The sequence below is a fragment of the Schistocerca gregaria genome, chromosome 8 (assembly GCF_023897955.1).
Source record: "Schistocerca gregaria isolate iqSchGreg1 chromosome 8, iqSchGreg1.2, whole genome shotgun sequence".
Classification (NCBI taxonomy): domain Eukaryota; kingdom Metazoa; phylum Arthropoda; class Insecta; order Orthoptera; family Acrididae; genus Schistocerca; species Schistocerca gregaria.
In genome coordinates, this window is record NC_064927.1 from 457,106,925 (window position 1) to 457,123,584 (window position 16,660).

The 16,660-nt window shown below is 43.8% G+C and overlaps 1 protein-coding gene across 3 annotated transcripts in view; it reads right to left on the reverse strand.

Annotated features, from left to right (window-relative positions):
- The window catches only part of LOC126284582 (fatty acyl-CoA reductase wat-like), a 226,256-nt gene that overhangs the window by 132,243 nt on the left and 77,353 nt on the right, over window positions 1-16,660 (reverse strand). For 2 of the 3 annotated variants that reach the window (XM_049983603.1, XM_049983605.1), the window contains exon 2: window positions 7,933-7,980. The exons of the other annotated variant lie outside the window; for it this stretch is intronic. The gene's annotated coding sequence lies outside the window, so the exon portion shown is untranslated. The remainder of the gene's footprint in view (window positions 1-7,932; window positions 7,981-16,660) is intronic. 3 annotated transcript variants of the gene reach the window in all.

Below are 16,660 nucleotides of genomic sequence, written 5' to 3' on the forward strand. Positions count from 1 at the left end.
TTGTCATTATTAAAGACATGGAAAAACTCCACGAACTTAATACACCACCCAATACAACAGGGACCGGCGCCCTCTTGTCAACGAGAGATTTGAAAGAACTACAGTGTTAAAACTTACTTTTTATCGAAAAGTGTGTTCTCTGTCAAAACTTTATCTATTAAGACACAGCCACTAGAAACCTGCAATAGGAATTGTGAAACGTTCTGTATATCGTAATGCTTCAAAGCTGCTGGAGTACTGACCAGTCTTTCAGTTCTGGCGTGCCTGTTAATATGTATAGTTAAATCGGTAATCGGTCTAGACTAATTTCGGATAGCTGTATGGAATGCGCATGTAAAATTTTAAGACATTTTGTTTGTAATGAGGCACAAACAGACGTGTTCAGTGAACGCTCAGCATCGCGTTAAACCCACAATGAGCAGTTTTGTTTGGGCTGGCTCTACCTACATATTCCACAAATGAAATAGTGAATACTTGCAGAAAAATCAAAGAAAAAGCTCCTGATGACCCAGTATACATCGCAAGTAATCGAAACCCATGATACTAACTGGTGGCATGGAAGGAATAGACACAGTAATTTAATTGTTGTACACTCGGACACGGTAAGTTCTCTTGAGAGTAGTATTGCTCTGTATCATAGTGACGATATGTTTTACGTCGTAAATTCACCAACGGCCGTCTTATTAGGCGGTTAACGTACAGTCTTTCAGGCGTCGCTCCTAAAATTACTGGATTGCAGTTATTTCTTGAGTCGTTACAAAAGGGCTGTACCTTTGTCAACAGAGCAGATCCTGATACAGACGGATGTTTGCTTACAGCATGTATTTAATCGTGGAAATTTCTGATAAATATTCCTCCACTCTCGTAAATCGTCTTGTTTGCGCGTTCCCTGCGCTAAGAAAAGCAACGGTTAGTGCCACAGAGTGATAGCGCCATACATCTCAAAAGGAACGTACGTCCCCTGTTGCCTGCACACTTTTACGTGGCGATAAGTCGTTCAGCAGTGTGACTCACACCATCAGCCCATTATCCAGATTTCTGTTTTATGAGGTATCTCTATACCGATTAACAGAAATGCCAAGGCAGTTCCTTAGAAAAGAAAAGGCTTATTTCCTTCACCGTTTGCGCTTTCGAACGTCATCGTTGAGCGTTCCGTGTTCAACGTGTTGCTAAACGCTCAGAAACGATGCGACTTGTGCATACGGCGGGTGTGCCTCAACGTGTTATATGCAATCCCAGTGCGCTCCAAAGGCAGTTGTTGGCTGTATCTGGCTTGCAAATCACACTGTTCCGAAATAAACGAGCGTAAAATTATTTTTCAGCGCTGTTAAACCGCACATTTCCTCCCTTGTCCATCAGCTAGTCATATTATTCTGTCTATATATATATATATATATATATATATATATATATATATATATATATATATATATAAACTTAAGTATACATGAACATGTAATAAGGCAAAAAAGAAAATACCATGTCCAGTTAGTAAGGATATCGGGCTATAAAAGTTTCGTTACAAATAGTGCAATACCAATTTACAATCGTTCTACACATAAGATAAAAATTAATTCATAATTTTGACTTTTTAGTACAACCCTGAGGTAATATCCTTGATCATTGTTCTTATCCAGCAACAGAGTCCTTATAACATGTGAAATACAGTGCTCGAAACAAGAACGTGCAAAATATTATGATTACCTGTTTAATAGTGTGTTGTTCGACTTTTCAAAGACAGTGATCGTGTGTGACATAGCTTCTACAAGTCCTTGACAGGATTCCAGAAGCAGAGGCACCATATCTCTATGCACAGGTCCAGAAATTCCCGTAAATTATGGGATGGTGGTTTACAGACATACAGACACGCAGCTGGCGCCTGATGTGTCACAGTGGATGCAGATTACGCAGATTTGCTGACCAGGACAACAATGTGAGCTCACTACAACGCCCCTCAAACCACTGCAGCACGATTCCGACCTTGCCATACGGACAGTTATCCAGCTGGAACACGTCATCACCGTAGGAGGGGGTTGGGGAGGGAGAGAGAGAGAGAGAGAGAGAGAGAGAGACTTCAAACATGAAGCAATGCAGGGATCTGCAACAATGTTCCCGTAGTTCACTGCTATCACAACGCGTTCCATTACCACCACAGATACAATGGAAGCCCAACTCAACGTACCCCATAGCATAGTTCTGTCCCCATCGAACAGAGCCTGCGGCGTAACGAATGGACCCATCCATCGACCTGATGTAACAACAAAAGAAATTTATTCGACAGGTGACACATTTCTAATGACCCACGGTGAAAACTAAGTGATTCTGTACCCACTGCAATCATAATTGAAGATGTCGTGGGGTCGAACAGGAACACGTAGGTGTCGTGTGATGTGGAACTCCATGTTTAACAATGGCCTTTGAACGATGTGATCCGAAACACTTGCGCCTGCTCCAGCATTGTGCTCTGTAGGCAGATCTGCCACCAATCACTGTCTATCCCGGATTACACAGTGATTGATACTCCAATCTCAGCGTTTTGTGGCGAGACGAGTTCGTCCAAAACCATATGGCCTAATCGTTATTTCACCATCGTTCAACCATTTCCCACAGGTGCGTACGCCAACTGGTGACCAGCTTCCCCGTTTCAGGAGTTCTCATTTCCAATCGCAGTGCCACAATAAAGTGCACTTTGTCAAAACCGCTTATTTCAGTGGATTTCCACATTTGCGTCTCGTATATTCGTTATAATGACTGCCCATTCATCTCTGCTCTGCTTACATTCCTTCCTTACTGCATAACGTATCCGCATCACGACCAGGAGGCATTCAAACTCGCGGTGAGCAGTGGTCATAATGTTTTGGCTCACCAGTGTATCTTAACTCCAAGCAGTGCAAGCTTTCTTGTAGAAAAAGGGAAATCAGACAAACTTACTTCTCAGAGGGAATGCAGTTAGATTTACAAAACAACTGTTATGTAGACTATAATATTATAGAATATTATGTGCTGCAAAACATTACGAAGTGCTTTCCTTTATAATATTATTATCATCATGTTCTGGCTGCTATTCTCCCATGGAGACGATCGTAGAGATGCTGGATGTAGTCCTGTGGAACGGCTTGCCATGCCATTTCCACCTGGCGCCTCAGTTGGACCAGCGTTCGTGCTAGACGTGCAGACTGCGTGAGACGACGCTTCATCCAGTCCCAAACATGCTCAATAGGGGACAGATCCGGAGATCTTGCTGGCCAGGGTAGTTGACTTACACCTTCTAGAGCACGTTGGGTGGCACGGGATACATGCGGACGTGCATTGTCCTGTTGGAACAGCAAGTTCCCTTGCCGGTCTAGGAATGGTAGAACGATGGGTTCGATGACGGTTTGGATGTACCGTGCACTATTCAGTGTCCCCTCGACGATCACCAGAGGTGTACGGCCAGTGTAGGAGATCGCTCCCCACACCATGATGCCGGGTGTTGGCCCTGTGTGCCTCGGTCGTATGCAGTCCTGATTGTGGCGCTCACCTGCACGACGCCAAACACGCATACGACCATCATTGGCACCAAGGCAGAAGCGACTCTCATCGCTGAAGACGACACGTCTCCATTCGTCCCTCCATTCACGCCTGTCGCGACACCACTGGAGGCGGGCTGCACGATGTTGGGGCGTGAGCGGAAGATGGCCTAACGGTGTGCGGGACCGTAGCCCAGCTTCATGGAGACGGTTGCGAATGGTCTTCGCCGATACCCCAGGAGCAACAGTGTCCCTAATTTGCTGGGAAGTGGCGGTGCGGTCCCCTACGGCACTGCGTAGGATCCTACGGTCTTGGCGTGCATCCGTGCGTCGCTGCGGTCCGGTCCCAGGTCGACGGGCACGTGCACCTTCCGCCGACCACTGGCGACAACATCGATGTACTGTGGAGACCTCACGCCCCACGTGTTGAGCAATTCGGCGGTACGTCCACCTGGCCTCCCGCATGCCCACTATACGCCCTCGCTCAAAGTCCGTCAACTGCACATACGGTTCACGTCCACGCTGTCGCGGCATGCTACCAGTGTTAAAGACTGCGATGGAGCTCCGTATGCCACGGCAAACTGGCTGACACTGACGGCGGCGGTACACAAATGCTGCGCAGCTAGCGCCATTCGACGGCCAACACCGCGGTTCCTGGTGTGTCCGCTGTGCCGTGCGTGTGATCATTGCTTGTACAGCCCTCTCGCAGTGTCCGGAGCAAGTATGATAGGTCTGACACACCGGTGTCAATGTGTTCTTTTTTCCATTTCCAGGAGTGTATGAATGAGGTGGTTTTTTTGTCCAGACAGATACCGAGATGGTGATCGCTGGAGTGTATATTATCAGACAAGCAGTCTGGTCACACATAGCCCACGACGCAACCTCGTGATAAAATTGCTGAATTTTGAAAGTGGTTTGGCTACGGAACGTAGTATGTAAGCGGTATCTGCGACTCCCTCACGCCACCCCAGCTAGATATTTCTATAATATCTGTAACGTATTCTGTCTGAATAACATGTCAGAGGTTCTGTGATATATCCACTGAGTAATAAGTGATGACTGTTTGAGAAGGATCACAAACAGCAGTAGCAGGGTGGGTCACTCTGCAAATAGATCTTCGCTGGACCGCAGGTAGTGAGAGGGATGACGTTGGCAGCAGTGAACACTTATGCGTTTGGTCCAGAGGATGACATGACACTTATTTTGATAGACATGTGATGTTAGTATAGCAGTTGTAGAACTTTTCACATGCTGTCAAGAGAGGCATGAGGATGATGGCTCACGCTGGTTTGTGTCCAGCAGTGGCTTGCGCCCTTTGAGCGTCTGTACCCTCCAAATAGGTCTTTGGTCCCATCTGGTCATGTCAGCAAAGGTGTGTAGGTGATCACGTACTTCTAGTGGTATTTCTCAGGTTTCAATATGAGAGGGATGTCGCCATCTCATGCTTGTGGGCACCTGTGCATGGTTTGACAGTTTCCGGTGCATTTTGGCGTCTGGGAACGTGTGTGGTAGCCTCATGTGTGGTCGAGTGGATAGGGGAGGCGGGCAACGTCTGTGCACGTTGTTTGCAAGTCTGTTGCATTATTTTGCGTGCAGGCCTGTATGCTGTGCTATGTGTTATTTGGACAGTTTACGAGTTGATTTCTTGTCTGCACTATTTAGGAGGAGTTTGCATGTCTGTACTGAAATTATTTCGGTAATTTAGGAGTTATCTGCATGTGTGCATAGCATTATTTAGGAGTAGCTTACATGTCTGTGGGCTCTGTGGTGTGACCCCAAGCATGTAAGAGAGTGTGTTTTGTATCAGTGTGATAAATATACTATCTAAACTCCATCGCTAAATATATTGCTCCAAAATAAATAAAGTACACTCCTTCCTTTTCAGCAGCCCAGCACAGGCTAAGTCATTTCCCCTCCAGCCAGTCCACGGAATGGACGACAGCATCCACTGGTTGCAGTATTGTGCACTTGGCCTATACCTAGTGGAGCCATACTGTTTTTGCCATTCCATTCCCCCCCCCCCCCCCCCCCCCCACTGTCTTGGGTTACATCGTGGAATGAAAGACATCAATCTCTGGTGGCAGTACTGTGTGCTAGGTCCAGACCTCATGGTGACCACACTGTTTCCTGCCAAAATCCGCCATCTTGGATAATGGTACTTGGGTCATCGGCTGAGGTCATGATCACCATCTTGGATTAAATCACAGAACAGATGACAGCGCCCTCTGTTGGTGGTACTGTGTACTACTCCTGGACCCTTGTGGCAATCACATTGTTTCCCACCATCTTGGGTAATGGTACTTGCATCATCGGCTGACGTCATGACTGCCATCTTGGATTATGGTACGGATGAGAGCACCCTCGGGTGGTGGTACTGTGTACTAAGTCAGCTTGAGTCCAGACCTCGTGGTGAACACTCTGGATGGCTGTACTGCATCAAACTGTCTAAATAAATAGTGCATGCAAAATAATAAAAACTTATGTGTGGCACAGGTCGAGACCTCTCCCTGCCATTTCCTAGGACAAGGTGGTGGTCGGATGGCTTAGGTTAGAGGAGGTAGCCCAAGTGCCCTTTCTTACCCACCATTTTCTTGGGTTAGTAGAGATAGCTCGATTGACCTATCTTCCCTCCAATATTCAGACTTCCTGCCTATCCCTAGGAAGAGGTGGCGGTTGGATGACTTAAGTTGGTGGAGTTAGTCCAATTGACCTATCTTCCAGCCATTTTCTTAGGTTAGTAGAGGTGTGTTGCATTGTCCTGATGGAATTTGAACTTGCTGCCATTTTCTGGGGAAGGGGGATAGGTTAGTGGAGGCGGCTCAATTTACCTGTCTTCCCACCAAAAATCAAACTTCCCGCTAAAATCAGCCATCTGGAATGATGTCATGGCTGCCATCTTGGGTGACGACATAAGCTGTTGCCATGCCTACACGCCGCCATCTTGGATGACGTCATCGCCGTCATTTTGGAAACATCTGACAACAATGCAGAGTGTACCAGAATCTCACTTGCCCCAATACTCAGGTTTGTTGGGAGTTTATTATTTGCATTTCCAGAATTTGTACATACTATGGATATCTCAAACACTAAGCGACAATTCTGAATTGCTTCCTATTCGCACGCAGCTGCGTCGCTGGGAGACGTGCTTTTTTCGTCATCGCTGTTTGGCAGTGAAGAATGCGAAAGTTCTATCGTTACAGGATTAGTGAGGCAGGAGCCAAGCACAGGACTCGTGGCAGTGCAGACGTAAAGTGCATCTGTGTTTAATTAAAATGATATTTATGTACGAATACTGTGAAAGAGAATAGATGGAATCGATCAGTGATTTAGAATGAAATGTGCTGTAATGAGATTAGAAAAGCATATGTAGAGGTACTATATTTTATTTACTTGCACTGCATTCGCGAGTAGTTCGGAACCAGTGTTGAATGGGACATCCATATCAGGGAACTTAAGATTTTTCATTAAAGATTGAGTAATTTTCAGCTTAAGGTATTTTTCATGTTTATTAATATTTTTCTGACCTTTGTGAAAGTAAGTGATTGATATCAATGTTACTCTTTGTCAGTGTTAATGACTGTTGTAATATGAATTTCGTACAAGTAATATTATGTCAGATAATTTAAAAACAAATTGTTAACGAAATATTTCACCTAAGAGCTCTGTCCAAATCCTAGATCCAATTGAGTTTCACTCAATGATGTGTGTAAAATAGTTTACTTGTTGTATGGAGCGTGACACTAAGCTCTCAGCAACTGTAGTTACAAATTTGCAGCAAGCTCACAGAGAGCAGCGAACATTAAGTTTCCAAGCAAATACACTACAAGACAGCATTGCAGGATCCGTTTGCTACGAAAATTGTCAACGCACAGGGGCCATTTCATGAATAGCATGATTAAGGAGATTACTCATGAAGTTCAGGATTTAATCAGTTTACTATTTTTCTGGAAAGATTGTGAAACAGGGCCGAATTCATGATATACTCTCGCAGGATGATATTTGTTTTCTCTTGCAGTTGGAAATGCACAAAGTCACCCAAAACTACAGAGAAGTTACAGCCAACCAATCAAGGCAGTACGAGTTCAAAACGAAACGAAAATAAATTTTTAAACAAAACTTTCAATCTCCGAATAACAGTTCCAACTCCTTCGTCCTATTACCAAGCTGTCGATTCGCTCATATCGCAGAATGTGCAATATCATTTTTCATGCCGCGGATTCATGTGCACGTACACGGGCACTTATCTGCTTCAAAACCTGGTGTCACTTCTCAGCGGGCTGGCGTAACACATCTGAGGGGGCAACTGAAAGTTATGTCCTTGTTAACAAGTCGCCCGAGCTTTGGCGAGACTCCAGGGACCAGTAGGAAGTTTGGCGACAGAAGTGATTCGCCAGGCGCAGTGGCCGCCAGACGTAACACTCACTCTTAGCTGCCTCTCGTTGCCGCGCAGTGCACCAACTGGCTCCGAAACCTGGACATAACAGAAAAATGGATACAAAATTCTACAAAACTGTTTTCCTTTTAGATTCATTGTGTCGCTGATTAAAAATCCAGTGTCGGAGTTACAAAATTAAAATTAGTGAATCCAACATAGCTGATCAAAAACTATAAATTTAAGAGATTCTAGTAAAACGTCAGGTATAAAGTATTGTGAGGTCGCCGATAACGAATTAGATATCGAAATTGCCGTTATCTTACATTTTTCAATCGAAATCATAATGACATCTGTCGCTGTCGGGTTGTCCAGTGGGAGACGGTTCGAAAAACAAATCTTTTACATCAGGTGGCAGCTGCTCATTTTCTTCAATTGTCATTTTCTGGACTCTCGAGATGAATGGATTGGAAGATGCCAGAAGCCGATGGAATATGACACGCATTGGTTTCTGACGGCAATATTTGGGTCTAAAATCTTCTCGATAACGCCGAGTATCCTTATTCCGAACTTCGTTGCCCACGGCGAGAGTTTCTGCTCCTATTCTACGTAATTTTCAACTCCTACCTTGACCGGAAAGGTCGCTGGATCTCCCTCAACAAAGAACGTTTGGAACATCATGGGCTGTGCCCTCTAACCAGCTCGGGATTTTGTCGATCAAACGCACCAATTGGACAGAATTTGGCACGATGTCTCTCAGGAGGGCATCTATCACCTTTATCAATCAATTCCAACCCAAACAACTGTTTCCATAAGGGCCGAAAGTGGAGCAAGACATGCTCAGTTTGTGAAGCTCTTTCTCCTGAATAAATCATCCATTTTTTTTAAAAAGGTTGTAATTATTTGTTTGTCTGTACATGTGCATCTCATCTACCGATTTCCGTTCCATTCGGGTAATTCCTTCGTTCGTCTTAAAGTGGATTTGTCGCATCTTCACTAGCAAGCTCACTTTCGTGAATGATGTTAGTTCTGCATTAACAACAGACCACGCTTATAAATATTCTTCGTAAAATATAAGGTTCAGTCCGTATCACGTTTCCCTAATGCCATCTACTTCACCATTGTGTTATGATAGTACTGTAACCGTAGTTTTCATATTAAAAATCCACAAGAGTCTGAAGAGTTCCAGTTCATTAATGAATTCTTCCAATTATTCCACTTCCAACAGTGGTGTTTAAGACATTACCTCTAACTGTAGCTAATGAACTCTGGAAACGTTTTGGGTGATTCTCATTTTGTAACGAGTCAGCTGAAATGTCTCCTTTTCCTCATCGTACAGAGATTCTGGTTTTCTGTTGTGAGTCCATCGTACACCTGTCTCTTGAATCGGTACTCATAATATTACGCCCTAGTAGCCAAACGTATCCTATTTCTACCACAACATTTTTCACGACAACGTTATCCCACTACCAGGTGCTATAAAGCAAGAAAACTGATCAATACAGCGCAGTACTGTGTCTACTGACAGCCATATAAAATATTTATATAGTGCTGTAGTATAAGATAACTTAACCCTCCAGTGCCCTGCTTGACATATAATATATCAAGTCTAACAGAGTCCCTCCATGAACCATGGACCTTGCCGCTGGTGGGGATGCTTGCTTGCCTCAGCGATACAGATGGCCGTACTGTAGGTGCAACCACAACAGAGGGGTATCTGTTGAGAGGCCAGACAAACGTGTGGTTCCTGAAGAGGGGCAGCAGCCTTTTCAGTACTTGCAGGGGCAACAGTCTGGATGATTGACTGATCTGGCCTTGTAACACTAACCAAAACGGCCTTGCTGTGCTGGTACTGCGAACGGCTGAAAGCAAGGGGAATCTACAGCCGTAATTTTTCCCGAGGGCATGCAGCTATACTATATGGTTAAATGATGATGGCGTCCTCTTGCCCCATAGTCCCCCATTCGGATCTCCGGGCGGGAACTACTCAAGAGGACGTCGTTATCAGGAGAAAGAAAAGTGGGATTCTACGGATCTGAGCGTGGAACGTCAGATCCCTTAATCGGGCAGGTAGGTTAGAAAATTTAAAAAGGGAAATTTGGTTGAAGTTAGATATAGTGGGAATTAGTGAAGTTCGGTGGCAGGAGGAACAAGACTTCTGGCCGGGTGAATACAGGGTTATAAATACAAAATCAAATAGGGTTAATGCAGGAGTAGGTTTAATAATGAATAAAAAAAATAGGAGTGCAGGTAAGCTACTACAAACAGCATAGTGAACGCATTATTGTGGCTAAGATAGACACTAAGCCCACACCTACTACAGTAGTACAAGTTTATATGCCAACTAGCTCTGCAGATGAAGAAATTGATGAAATGTATGATGAGATAAAAGAAATTATTCAGATAGTGAAGGGAGACGAAAATTTAATAGTCATGGGTGACTGGAATTCGAGAGTAGGTAAAGGGAGAGAAGGAAACATAGTAGGTGAATATGGATTGGGGGAAAGAAATGAAAGAGGAAGCCGTCTGGTAGAATTTTGCAGAGAGCACCACTTAATCATAGCTAACACTTGGTTCAAGAATCATAAAAGGAGGTTGTACACATGGAAGAACCCTGCAGATACTAAAAGGTATCAGATAGATTATATAATGGTAAGACAGACATTTAGGAACCAGGTATTAAGTTGTAAGACATTTCCAAGGGCAGATGTGGACTCTGACCACAATCTATTGGTTATGAACTGTAGATTAAAACTGAAGAAACTGCAGAAAGGTGGGAATTTAAGGAGGTGTGACCTAGACAAACTGAAAGAACCAGATGTTGTCAGAGTACAGGGAGAGCAAGGGAACAATTGTCACAAATGGGGGAAAGAGGTAAAAATCGTAGAGGGAGACCAAGAGACGAATACACTAAGCAGATTCAGAAGTATGTAGGTTGCAATAGGTACTGGGAGATGAAGAAGGCTGCACAAGATAGATTAGTATGGAGAACTGCATCAAACCAGTCTTAGGACTGAAGACCACAACAACAACAACTACAGAGTCAAATACTCGGAGAAGTGACACATCGTGAAAAAAGTCGGGCACGGCCTTTCTGTTATACGTTCCCAGAGTGACGGACAGAATCGGCCGTATATTGCGCAAATACTGCTTAAGGATTACTTATAAACCGACAAACGCCTGTATGGTTGGTGTTGATCTGATGGACATACTACCATCACTACACGAACACCACATAAAATGAAGGAGGTGGTATTTATACATCTTCTGGCACGTTATTAATGTTGAGGTAGTCAACAGATGGCTCAACTACCATAAGGACTGCAAGTTTCTTCAAGCGGAATTTGTGGGTGGACTAGTTTTGAAAGAGTAAGAGAAATCAAAGTGAGAACGCCCAAATAAAGATGACATGTCGAGAAAGAAGTGGAAGCCTTCCACCACAGTTCTACCAGTTGTAGACTGCCAGAAAGAGACTATGATCATTGTCCTGTGTTGAAGTAAACAAGAGAATGAGGCAAGATGGTATCATAGGTTTTATGCGAGAAATGTGATGTATTTTTGTACTTAAGTAAAGACAGAAATTGTTTCAGAAGATTTCACACACAAAAACTGACAGATTGAATTGTCTAGTAATTTAATTTGCTTTTTTCTGTTTTATCGTGAAAAGAAACGAAAAGTTTTGCATAATGTACTCTTTAGTGAATCAGCTAATGTTTTGCAGCATATATCTACGTTACAGTGCAGAACTGAGATATATATGGTAACTTGCTGCTGTATGACAACGATCAGTCATGGACATCATTCTACAGGTATTAATTACAAATAAATGCATTTAAAAGCAAGCAAGTATTAACTGATCTACTAAAGAGACTGACAACATTACTCTTGTCCGTCCTCTTTTGAAGCGTTGTGGAATCCTTACCAGATGGATTTAATATAGTGCATCGAGAAAGTTCGTATAAGGGCAGCACGTTGTGTATTATCGAGAAACAGAGGACAGAGTGTCACGGACATGATGCACGATTGAAACAAAGGTAGTTGTTGCTGATGGAAGTTGTCACGAAATTTCAGTCACCAACTTTCTCCTCCGAAAGCGAAAATATTTTCCTGTCGGCGACCAGTAATGTTCATCAGAATAAAATAAGCGAAATTAGAGTTTGCATGGAAAGATGTAGCTGTTCGTTTTTTCCGCGTGCTATTCGAGAGTGGAATAGATAATTATAGTGCAGGTGGTTAGTTGAACCCTCTGCCAGACACTCAAGTGTGATTTATATCCAATTAGATGTAGATTTACATGAATGTATTCATTCTTCAACACAGACTTCCTTATAAATGAGAATGAAAGAGATTTTGCAACTAGAACCTATAAATCAAATTAAATAGAAACCTTAATATGTCCTGCCTTGCAATTTTTTATACTGTCTATTTTTCAGTGTGACAAATATGTCACATTAAAAGTTTAGGGCGAAAAGATTCAATAATAAGAGGCTTTAGGCGAAATAAAAATTTTTGAAACTGTGGGGAATGGTGTTGGGCATTAAAGGGTTAAAACATCTATGCTATTAGGCACCGTCAGACGTAAAAACCCAGCAGCAAACATGCATTATCAAACATAAAACTCTTTCTTGGACATCTCTTATTGTCGTGTTTCATTCTCAAGGCTAAGTTGTAAGCTAAAGACAGCTGCTTTCACATACCAAATATAGTATTTTCCCGCAACGTATCTGTCGCAGTCCCCAACGATGCTACTCACTATCATAAAGTCTACGAACGTTACACGTTAAGTCCTAGTAAATTCTAAAAACAAATTCTTCATCTGTGTTGCAACATGTGGTTCCATATTTAATGACCATTCGAAAACATTAAACATAATGCCGCTACTTGTAAAAATATCACACGTTTGACAGTTGGTGCGTAACATTCTCAGTGCCGGTAGACAGACCCCTTACACAGATATCTGACTCTGGTACATTCGCTTAACTCACTCTTAGAGACATTGTTTTCACCATCGGCCGTCCCAAACTACACATCTGCCCGAACAGCGGATGCAGTGTAGTAGTACTTAGCGACAATTTACACAACATAGATTCTGTGAATTTCTTTTCTCGAATTTACAAAGTACACAATGCTCGTCATTCCCTCTTCCGTTGTAAGAGCGTGCAAATTGCCTCCACAAATGTTGGTCGCTTATGCTACGAAAGTGTGCACAACACGGAGACTGTCGCCCTGTTTATTGAATGGTTAGTGTGCTGCCGCTTTATGACAGGGACATAGCACTTTCAATTTTGGCTTCCGGAGAACGTTTATTCTCAGTGATTAGTAGCCACACTGACGTCACCATCCACCTTTATGCTAACAGCTCCACGTATACTGATTTGCACGTCTTGTCAGCATTTCACACAACTCTCAATTCGGGTAAATCAAAAAAGTTCCTATGTCGGCATACTGTGCACCTTTTTTTTGACAGACACGAAAGTACCGAAAGTACCCTGGACATTGCACTGCAACTACTGTAATTGTCTACTTTAACTTAAAATTTTACTGCCAAGTCTGCTAAAATCTCATGGTATAGTTGATATGCGAACGAAATTGACCGGTCAATCAGACTACGATTCATCACATGCCAACGAGAGTGTTTGATCAAAATAATAACGTTTGCAATAATCGAGAAGTTAAAATATCACTGTGCAAGATGTAAGAATGGGCAGCTGGAACTGCATTGTTCATCTGATGGCGATGACCATATTACGGGAGATGTCAGAAATTATGACTCCATCAAAAGTTTTAAAATGAAAGCAGCAAGATGCACTTTTATTATGTTATATTGATAGTTGGGGAGGGGGGGGGGGGCTTGATTTGGGGGAGGATACAAAAATGTGAGGTTGTCGGTCTCATAGGATTATGGAAGAATGGGGAAGCAAGTCGGCCGTGCCTTTTCAAAGAAACCATCCCGGCATTTGCCTGAAGCGATTTAGGGAAACCACGGAAAACGTAAATCAGAAATGGCCTGACGCGGGATTGAACCGTCGTCCTCCCGAATGCGAGTCCAGTGTGTTAACCAGTGCGTCGAGTTGATAGTTACAACAGTACACACAGAGGTGACAAAAAGTCATAAGAAAGCGGTATGCACATATACAGATGGTGGTAATATCGGGTACACAAGGTATAAAGTGGCTGTGCATTGATGGAGCTGTATTTGTACTCAGGTAATTTGTGTGAGAAGGTTTTCGACATTATTACGGCCGCAATATGGGAATTAACAGATTCTGAACGCGTAATGAGTTGAAGCTTGACGCGTGGGACATTCCATGCCGAAAATCGTTAGGGAATTCAGTATTCCGACATCGACGGTGACAAGAGTGTGCCAAGAATACCGAATTTCAAGAATTACCTCTCACCAAGGATAACGACCTTCACTTAACGACCGAGAACAGGGGGGTTTTCATTGAACTGTCAGTACTAACAGACAAGCAACAATGAGTGAAATCACCGCAGAAATTGAAGTGGGACGTAAGACGAACGTATCTCAGGTTACTGCTCATTCGGAAAGTGGGTGCACTCAGCGACTGTTATGTGGCTTATAAATTGTGGAGTGCAGCAGTCAGTCGTCCTTTTCTTAGATTTTATTACTCAAATCCAGATTTCGGTGAGACGCTAGCCATTCGCAATGCACTATTTTCTATTCTCGATGCATGCAAGTCCCTGTTGTTCGGGCGTCAGTCACTCTTCTTTGAATATGAAGAAATGTGACTGACGCGCCAACAACAGGGACTTACATGCATCGAGAATAGAAAATAGTGCATTGAGAATGACTAGCCACTAACCGAAATCTGGATTTGCGTAGTAAAATCTGAAATAGGACGACTGATTGCTGCGCTCTATAATTTATAAAACTAACGTATCTGTTAGGACAGTGCGGCAAAATTTGGCCTTAATGAGTTACGGCAGGAGGCGACAGAAGCGAGTGTCTCTGCTAACAGCAGGACATCGCGTGCAGCACTTGCTCCAGAGCTCGTGACAATACCGATTGGATCCTATGCGGCTGGAAAGCCGTGGCCTGGTCAGATGCGTACCGATTTCAGTTGGTAACAGCTGATGGAATCTTCGAGTGTGGCGCAGACCCCACGAAACCATCGATCCAAGTTGTCAACAAGGTACTGTGCAAGCTGGTGGTGACTCCGTAATGGTGTGGGATGTGTTTGCATGGACTGACTGGGTCGTCTGCCAAACTGAACGGATCATTGACTAGAAATTGTTACGTTCCGCTCCTTGGAGAGGACTTTAGGTTTTCGTAGCAGTGCTCCGTGTAACCGGACCGCAACTGTTCAGGAATGGTTTGAAGAGTAAACTGGACAATTCGTGCCACCCCGGTTGCCCGACGTGAATCCTATCGAATATTTATGCGACATAGCCGATATGTCAGTTTGAGCACAATATCCTACACCGGCAAACCTCTCACGATTATTGACAGCTGTAGAGGCAGTGTGGCCCAGTATTTCTGCAGCGGTTTCCAGAGACTTGTTGAGTCCATACCACGTTGAGATGCTTCACTGGGCTCGGCGAAAGGAGGTCCGTAACGATAATAGGAGGTATCCCGTGACTTTTGTTACCTCAGTGTAGTGTTTTCTGTAACTAAACTACATTTGTTGTCATCTAGAAGGTTAGTATGAGTACAGCAATGATTTTGAACACGTGGTACTACCTGAGGTGGTGATGAACTGATTCGCCCAGTCAGCTATGGGGGACTACAGTTTAGCGTATTGTCACAACTAGCTTAGCATTTGTCATAAATACGAATTATTTCGAGGCTTGACTTATGTGAAAGAAGAAAGAAAAGATACTTGGATCAGAGTATGCTATAAACTACACTACTGCCCATTAAAATTGCTACACCTAGAAGAAATGCAGATGATAAACGGGTATTCATTGGACAAATATATTATACCAGAACTGACATGAGATTACATTTTCACGCAATTCGGGTGCATAGATCCTTAGAAACTAGTACCCAGAACAACCACCTCTGCCCCTAATAACGGCCTTGATACGCCTCAGCATTGAGTCAAACATAGTTTATACGGCGTGTACAGGTACAGCTGCCCATGCAGCTTCAACACGATACCATAGTTCATCAATAGCAGTGACTGGCGTATTGTGACGAACCAGTCGCTCGACCACCATTGACTAGACGTTTTCAATTGGTGAGAGATCTGCAGAATGTGTGGCCAGGGTAGCAGTCGAACATTTTCTGTATCCCGAAACGCCCGTACAGGACCTGCAACATGCGACTGTGCTTTATCCTACTTAAATGTAAGGTTTCACGGGTCGTAACACTGTTCAAAGTGACGTAAATGCGAACAAGAGGTGAGCGAGACGTGTAACTGATGTCACCCCACACCATCATGAGAGGTGATACGCCAGTATGGCGATGACGAATACACGCTTCCAGTTCACCGCGATGTCGCCAAACACGGATGCGACCATCGTGGTGCTCTAAACAGAACCTGGATTCATCCGAAAAAATGACGTTTTGCCATTCGTGCACCCAGGTTCGTCGTTGAGTACACCGTCGCAGGCGCTCCTGTCTGTGATGCAGCGTCAAGGGTAACTACACCCGTGGTCTCCGAGCTGATAGTCCATGCTGCTGCAAACGTCGTCGCACTGTTCGTGCAGATGGTTGTTGTCTTGCAAGCGTCCCCATCTGCTGACTCAGGAATCGAGACGTGGCTGCACGATCCGTTACAGCCATGCGGATAAGATGCCTGTTATCTCGACTGCT